At 38.0% G+C, this 7,418-nt stretch overlaps 1 non-coding gene across 1 annotated transcript; it reads left to right on the top strand.

The window, feature by feature from the left end:
* The first annotated feature begins 6,890 nt into the window (after positions 1-6,890).
* On the top strand, positions 6,891-6,997 carry LOC141688598 (small nucleolar RNA R71). Its single transcript, XR_012562032.1, has one exon. It is a non-coding gene; the product is annotated as a small nucleolar RNA R71 (small nucleolar RNA).
* Positions 6,998-7,418: the final 421 nt, after the last annotated feature.

Consider the following 7,418-nt stretch of genomic DNA (forward strand, 5'->3'; position numbering starts at 1 on the left):
CGCTACCCGCTACCAAGGATAGATGACCTTTTTGATCAGTTAAAGGGAGCAAAATGCTTTTCGAAGATTGATTTGAGATCGGGATACCATCAATTAAAGATCAAGGAAGAAGATATTCCCAAGACCGCATTTAGGACCAGATATGGGCATTATGAATTCCTAGTAATGCCGTTTGGATTGACCAACGCTTCGGCCGCATTTATGGATCTGATGAATCGAGTATTTAAGAAGTATTTGGATAAATTTGCCGTGGTATTTATTGATGACATCCTTATTTATTCTAAGTCGGAAGAAGAACATATGCAGCACCTCTGGATAGCATTGGAGATACTCCGACAAGAGAAGTTGTATGCCAAGTTTACCAAATGTGAGTTTTGGTTAAAGGAAGTTCAATTTTTGGGGCATGTTATTGGAAATGAGGGAGTTAAAGTGGATCCGGCGAAGATTGAGGCAGTTATGAGTTGGGAGAGGCCAAAGACTCCTACGGAAGTGCGAAGTTTTCTAGGATTGGCCGGATACTATAGAAGATTCGTCAAGGATTTCTCGAAGATCACCACGCCATTGACCAAGTTAACCAGAAAGAATCAAAAGTTTGAATGGAGTGCAGAATGTGAAAATAGCTTTCAAGAGTTAAAACAGAAGTTGGTAACAGCTCCGGTGTTGGTACTTCCAGATGATCAAGGGAATTTTGTAATATTCAGCGACGCTTCACATAAGGGTTTGGGTTGTGTGTTGATGCAACACAGTAAGGTAATAGCATATGCGTCAAGACAGTTGAAGCCGCACGAGTTAAAGTATCCGACGCATGACTTGGAACTAGCCGCCATAGTGTTCGCACTCAAGATTTGGAGACACTATCTCTATGGAGAGAAGTGTGAAATCTACACGGATCACAAGAGTTTAAAGTACATTTTTACTCAGAAAGAGCTCAATATGAGGCAGAGGAGATGGCTGGAATTGATCAAGAACTATGACTGTTCGATAAATTACCATCCTGGAAAGGCGAACGTAGTGGCCGATGCGCTGAGTCGGAAGGAGAGATTGAATATGATGATAACATCAAAAGAGTTATCTGAAGAAATCGGAAAATTGGAATTGGAACTTTGTGCTTATGGGAAAGTCAAAGAAGTTTGTCGTGCAATGACCTTTCAGCCAACACTAATGGAAAAGATAAAGAAGTGTCAAGAGGAAGTAATGGAAAAAGAGAAAAATCAGTTATCTGGAGAAGAGATTAATACTAAAAGGGATGAGCAAGGAATACTAAGGTTTTCATCCAGAATATGGATTCCTCATGTACCTGAATTAAAGAATAAGATCCTCCATGAAGCCCACCATTCGAAATTTTCAATCCACCCGGGAAGCACCAAGATGTATCAAGACTTAAAGAAGAACTTTTGGTGGCCAAATATGAAGCGAGACGTGGCAGAATGGGTTGCGAAGTGCTATACTTGTCAGAAAGTAAAGGCAGAACATCAACGACCAAGCGGATTAATTCAGCCCCTGAAGATTCCAGAATGGAAATGGGAAAATATCGCTATGGACTTTATAGTAGGACTACCGCGAACAAAATCCGGACATGACGCAATATGGGTTATAATTGATCGTCTTACGAAGTCGGCGCATTTCCTTCCAATAAATGAGAAGTCATCACTGGACAAGTTGGTTCATCTGTATGTGCACGAAATCGTATTAAGGCATGGAGTACCCGTATCAATAGTTTCAGACAGAGATCCCCGATTTAACTCGAGATTCTGGAAGCAATTCCAGGAATGTCTTGGCACGAAGTTGAATATGAGCACGGCGTATCACCCGCAGACTGATGGTCAGAGCGAAAGGACGATTCAAACAATCGAAGACATGTTGCGCAGTTGTGCAATCGATTTTACAGGAAGTTGGGACGACCACCTGCCATTGATTGAATTCTCATATAACAACAGCTATCATTCCAGTATCGGCATGCCACCATATGAAGCTTTGTACGGGCGAAAATGTAGATCACCAACAAGTTGGGATGAAGTAGGAGAAGGAAGAATTCTCGGCTCAGAATTGGTACAACAGTTGCATGACTCAGTCAAGTTAATTCAGAAAAGGTTGCTTGCTGCTCAAGATAGACAGAGGAAGTATGCGGATCCAGCGCGTAAGGATGTTCAATTCCAAATTGGCGAAGCTGTGTTGCTAAAGGTGTCACCTAGGAAAGGGTTGATGAGATATGGCAAGAAAGGAAAGTTAGCACCTAGATACATAGGTCCTTTTGAGATTTTGAGTCAAGTAGGAAAGGTGGCCTACGAGTTGGCCTTACCACCTCAGTATCGGCATGTGCATAACGTGTTCCATGTGTCGTTACTTAAGAAATATAATCCTGACACTAGCCATGTGATAGAATATGAACCCGTAGAAATTCAGGCAGACCTGTCATTTGTGGAGCAACCGGTTAAAATACTCGACTGACAAGTAAAGAGTCTTAGAAATAAGTCAGTAAAGTTAGTAAAAGTACTTTGGAAGAACCCTAAGGTCGAAGAGTCGACTTGGGAGTTAGAGTCTGATATGCGTTCCCGGTATCCTCATCTGTTCTCTTAGATTCTGGGGACAGAATCCCTTAAGGGGGAGAGGATGTTACGACCGACATTTTATGTAATATTATTTGTGAATTTGGTATAATATTAAGTCAAATGAAAATATATTCAATGATTGTACGTTTGTGTGAGTGAAAATTTCTGCATTATAAATTTGCTTTGGGTAGTATATGATTTTTCAAAGCAAGAGTTTATTTAATTTCTTTATTTTTGATTTATAAGGAATATTCTAAGCTTTGGAAAAATCTTCTTTTAAAAGGCATTTTGATCACAAATTTTGAAAATGATTTTATAAAGTCTCTAAAAATACAAGTTATTTTATGGTATAAATTTTATAATTTTTGAACTTGTATTTTATTTTATAAAAATAAATCTTTACAAATTTTATTTGTTATAATTATCAAATTACATGAATAACCTTGCATGCAAACTCTCTTTCTATTCTCTCAAAGGGCAAATAAGACTTTTTCAACCCCACTAACTCATTTGATTATTACCAAATTACTACCTTAGCCTTGCATGCAAAATGGCCTAACTTTAGCCAAGGGACATTTTTGTAAGTTCTCACTTCCACTCATTACTTGTCAACCAAATAGCATAAAACAAACAAATCAAAGTGGAGAGAAGTCATTCATCATTTCACACTCCAACACACCACAAAAATTTCTCTCTTCCCCTCCCTCCCTTTTGCTCTCGGCCGAACCCCATTTCCCCCACTCCCTTCCATTTTTCATTCCATTTCTCATCTTCCCTAGTGTAATTCTTTCACCTACATTTATTTTATATACTTCCCAAGAGTTTTGTGATTTGGAAGATGAAGTTTCATGGTTGCATGTGTAGTTTTGTGTGATCTCCAAAGATAAACTCTTGATTCTTGTGAATTCAAGAGCTCTCTATGAGATATATTATGTATATGTGCTAACTAAGTGTTTTATGGAGATATCATGCTTTAAAATCCTTTGCATGCTACTGAAATCTCATTATAAATTTATGTTTAGCCATGCATGCTAGTTTTAAGACATTAAAATGATGATCAACCATGTTTTGCATGCTATTCTTTTCGAAATCATGTTGTTATCTATAAAATTCGAAATAGATGTGCTTAAATAGATTGTTTCCATGATGAATTTCTTATTAATACTTAAAAGGAGTTATATTTCATAATTATTAAGGATAAGTATTAGGTGCAAGTCGATTTTGCAAGCATTTACAACTTTATGCCTAGCCGAAATCTTGTTATGTGCTTTCCATGAGTTGCATGTTATATATTTAGTTGCATGTTGTTGTTTTTAGGCATGGATGATCTCACCCAATATTATTTTTAGAATAAAGGAGTTAGTTCAGTAGATTACCATGTATAAGTCTTGGTTTAAGTATTGAGTTTTTGTTAGTTGAGTTGTCAAGTCAAAACCTTGGAAAAATGAGAGTTATAGTTTCTGCAGAAAAATCAGTTTAATACCCTGAGGTTTAGAGTGAGTTTTGACCATGTCATTGATGTGCACTTTGAGGCCCAAGCTACCAGAAGTTAGTATGGGGAGTATATAATAGGTTTTAGGAGTTGGTTGGAGGTTTGCATGTCATTTGGTTAGGTGCACAAGTAGAATAACAAAATCTGTCCAGCAGGGGACAGTTTTGTTGCAACTTAGAAATAGGGAGATTTGGCCATGTCATGGGTAGGCCCTCATTAGGCGCAATTGGGCCTTAGTTAGAGGGTATGTCAGAGAAGTTTTTCCAACCATAGTTCATAGGATATGAGCTAGAACCATGTGTCACAAGTTAATTCAAGTCAGGGCATTTTCTGCCCAGAAAAACAGGGGAACCTTGGACTTTTAGCTTAGGCCCAAGAAGGCCCAAGCCAGGCCTTTGAGCCACATCAAGCTTGTGAGATGCCCTTAGGTCAGGAGAGTCTTGTGTAAAAATTTTGAAGAAAAACTTGTAGTTTAAGAGTGTCTAATGCACTCAAGAAACCTTAGTTACCATTCTGAAATTTGCACCAGTGAGCACTTTCACTTATCACATAGTTTTAGAACACTTAGAAGTGAGTATTAGGTCAACCACCATAGTTGTAAGATAGTATAAGGTCAGTAGAGAAAAAGGCACAAGTGAGGGTCAATAGGTTTTGGATAATTTAGGAAAGGCACATTGAGTTAGGAAGCCCAAATTTGAAGACTTTGTTCAGTTAGCGACCAAGTGACTTAAGTGGTGAGTCGAGATCATCCAAGCCTAGTGTGGCATTATGGTGTATATGATGTTATTTGGTATTAATATACGATATGTGATTATGTGGCTACGTGTGTACATTTGAAAATATAATGGTGGATATGAATTAAGTGCGTATAGGCCTAAGTGCCATCCATATTTAATTTCGGGTTGTAAATAGGTTAAGATGGTAAGAATATATTATAATGAGGATTATTATTATTTATGTAGGATCTCGAGACGAGGGAAAACTTGCCATAAAAGTCGAGTGAAGCTCCAGTTGTTGCTCCTACCAGTCAGACCAGACCAGTCTATCTCAAGGCAAGTGATTCAACTTGACCTTCGTATTTACTGTAAACAGTTCATATATATATATCGATGCAATTATCCTGAGTCATTTTGATATATTTAAATCAAGCGTATCTTTTGTTTATCTTTGAGTTACATAGAGATGCCATGAACCCTCGAGTACGTATTGCAAGTAGTTCAAAAGTCTTTCATGATAGTTTAATGCCATGATAAAATAGAGATTTGTTATAATACCTTATTGATCCTTTTGATTATCATGCTATTGATCCCTGAGAAATCTTGATATTGCACCCTGATGCTTTGATTCAACTCTTGAAATAACCTCGATAGAAACTTTATCTTGATACCTAAAAGCCAATCATTTCTTAAATTCATTCATGATTGTTTGATAACCCTATCCTTACCCTAAAAGCTTGATACCCTGTTATATCTTGAGCTGATGATCACTTTCTTTATATTTTAACACCTCTATCCTATTGGAACCAGTGATGCTTATCTTCTTGATGTTCTAATACCTATACCTTGTCTACAACCATTGCTTTAAGCCTAGTTTGGCATTACTCTTTCATATTATCCAATAGCCTTGCTCAATTTCCTTGTCAAAGTTCTTGTTTATGGAAACCTCTCAATTACCCTAATATAGTAAAGTCTAGTGGATCATGCCCCTGAGATTTAGTGTCATATTTCCAGTGTTTCAAGTTGATCTATAATCCCTTGATAAAAATGATTACAGTCGAAAGAGATTTTGTCATAAATCGGCATCAGTTTTTAAAATGATTAAAATGTGGATTTTTCAGTCCCAAAGGGGGATAAATGTTTTCTTTGAATGGTGGATCTGGACTGAGACGCGAGTCCTTTCCACACTTATATTAGGCTTAAAAGTTGCCTAGGGATTCCCAATAATGTTTTAGAACCCAGCGAGGTTCGGGATTACTTCGCGGCTGATCACCGGCTGTAATCCGTAGCGTCATAAAATGATTTTGATTAAGAATGATTTTTAAAATTTGTTTTGATGCAAGCAAAATGATGCCAACTCACATAAGTTTTATCTCTCGTTATCATTGATTATGTCTTTCCATTGTCATTCCTAAAGGTATATCTCGATTTATGTTTTGCGTTGTACTATTAGCACTTGTTGAGCTTTTGGCTCACTTCTTGCTTTACCCTTATATTACAGCTAGCAGCTATGGTTAGATTCAAGCAGACTGCCCGTAAGACCTGTGATGCTGATGCTTATGTTCGAGCTCAGGTAGAATAAGTAATAATAGTTGTGTGAGGACTCGGTACTTGTAATCAGATGTAATAGTTGGTAGTGTTGGGCTGTTCCAAACCCTAAACTGTAAGATCTTGGATTTTAGTTGTGTATTCTTCATTAAAAAGATGTAATAGCTATATTTATTTCGCTATTTAAGTTGGGGGTGTGACAGTGACCTCTGAAAGTTGCTCACGAACTGAGCTGATTCACTAGAAATAGCACACTGCTCTATCTCATACGCACCAACACAAAGCTCACAGACACTAGTGATCTGATTAACTCCATAATTAGCCCAAGAATCCACCTTCATCATCAAAGCTTGAAGCTGAGCAGCTAAAGCAGTAGCTGTATCCACTTCTAGAATTCCTGCTACCTTGCCCTGAGGCATTCTCTGAGTTGGGTTCTGGTATTCATTAGCAGCCATCAGCTCAATCAACTCATAAGCTTCATCATAGCTTTTAGCCCATAAGGCTCCACCTGATGTTGCATCAAGCATGGGTCTAGAAGTTGCACCCAACCCATTATAAAAAGAGTTAATGATAATCCAATCAGGCATTCCATGATAAGGACACTTCCTAAGCATCTCCTTGTAGCGATCCCAAGCCTCACATAAAGATTCTCCCGATTGTTGCGTAAATTGAGTAAGCACGTTTCTGATTGCAGCTGTCTTCGTCATAGGGAAGAATTTAGTTAGAAACTATTGAGCAAGATCCTCCCATTTGGTGATAGAACCTGGTGGTAGAAAATGCAACCAGCACTTAGCTTTATCCCTCAGAGAGAATGGGAAAAGCCTCAACTTAATAGCATTTTTCAGAAACTCCATTGAACTTGAAAGTGTCGCAGATCTCGATTGAATCTCTGATGTGCATGTTTGGGTCTTCTATAGGAGAACCGCCAAACTGAACTGTATTATGTATCATCTGAATCGTGCTCGACTTGATTTCAAAGGTGTTAGCCGCGATGACTAGCCTGCTAATGCTAGACTGAATATCATTGATCTTTCGCTGAGAATAGTCCATCAAAGCCTTCGGATTCGCTACTGGTTCTCCCATTGCAATAAGAACTTCTTCTTTAAATTTCTC

The sequence above is a fragment of the Apium graveolens genome, chromosome 9 (genome assembly GCF_009905375.1).
Source record: "Apium graveolens cultivar Ventura chromosome 9, ASM990537v1, whole genome shotgun sequence".
Classification (NCBI taxonomy): domain Eukaryota; kingdom Viridiplantae; phylum Streptophyta; class Magnoliopsida; order Apiales; family Apiaceae; genus Apium; species Apium graveolens.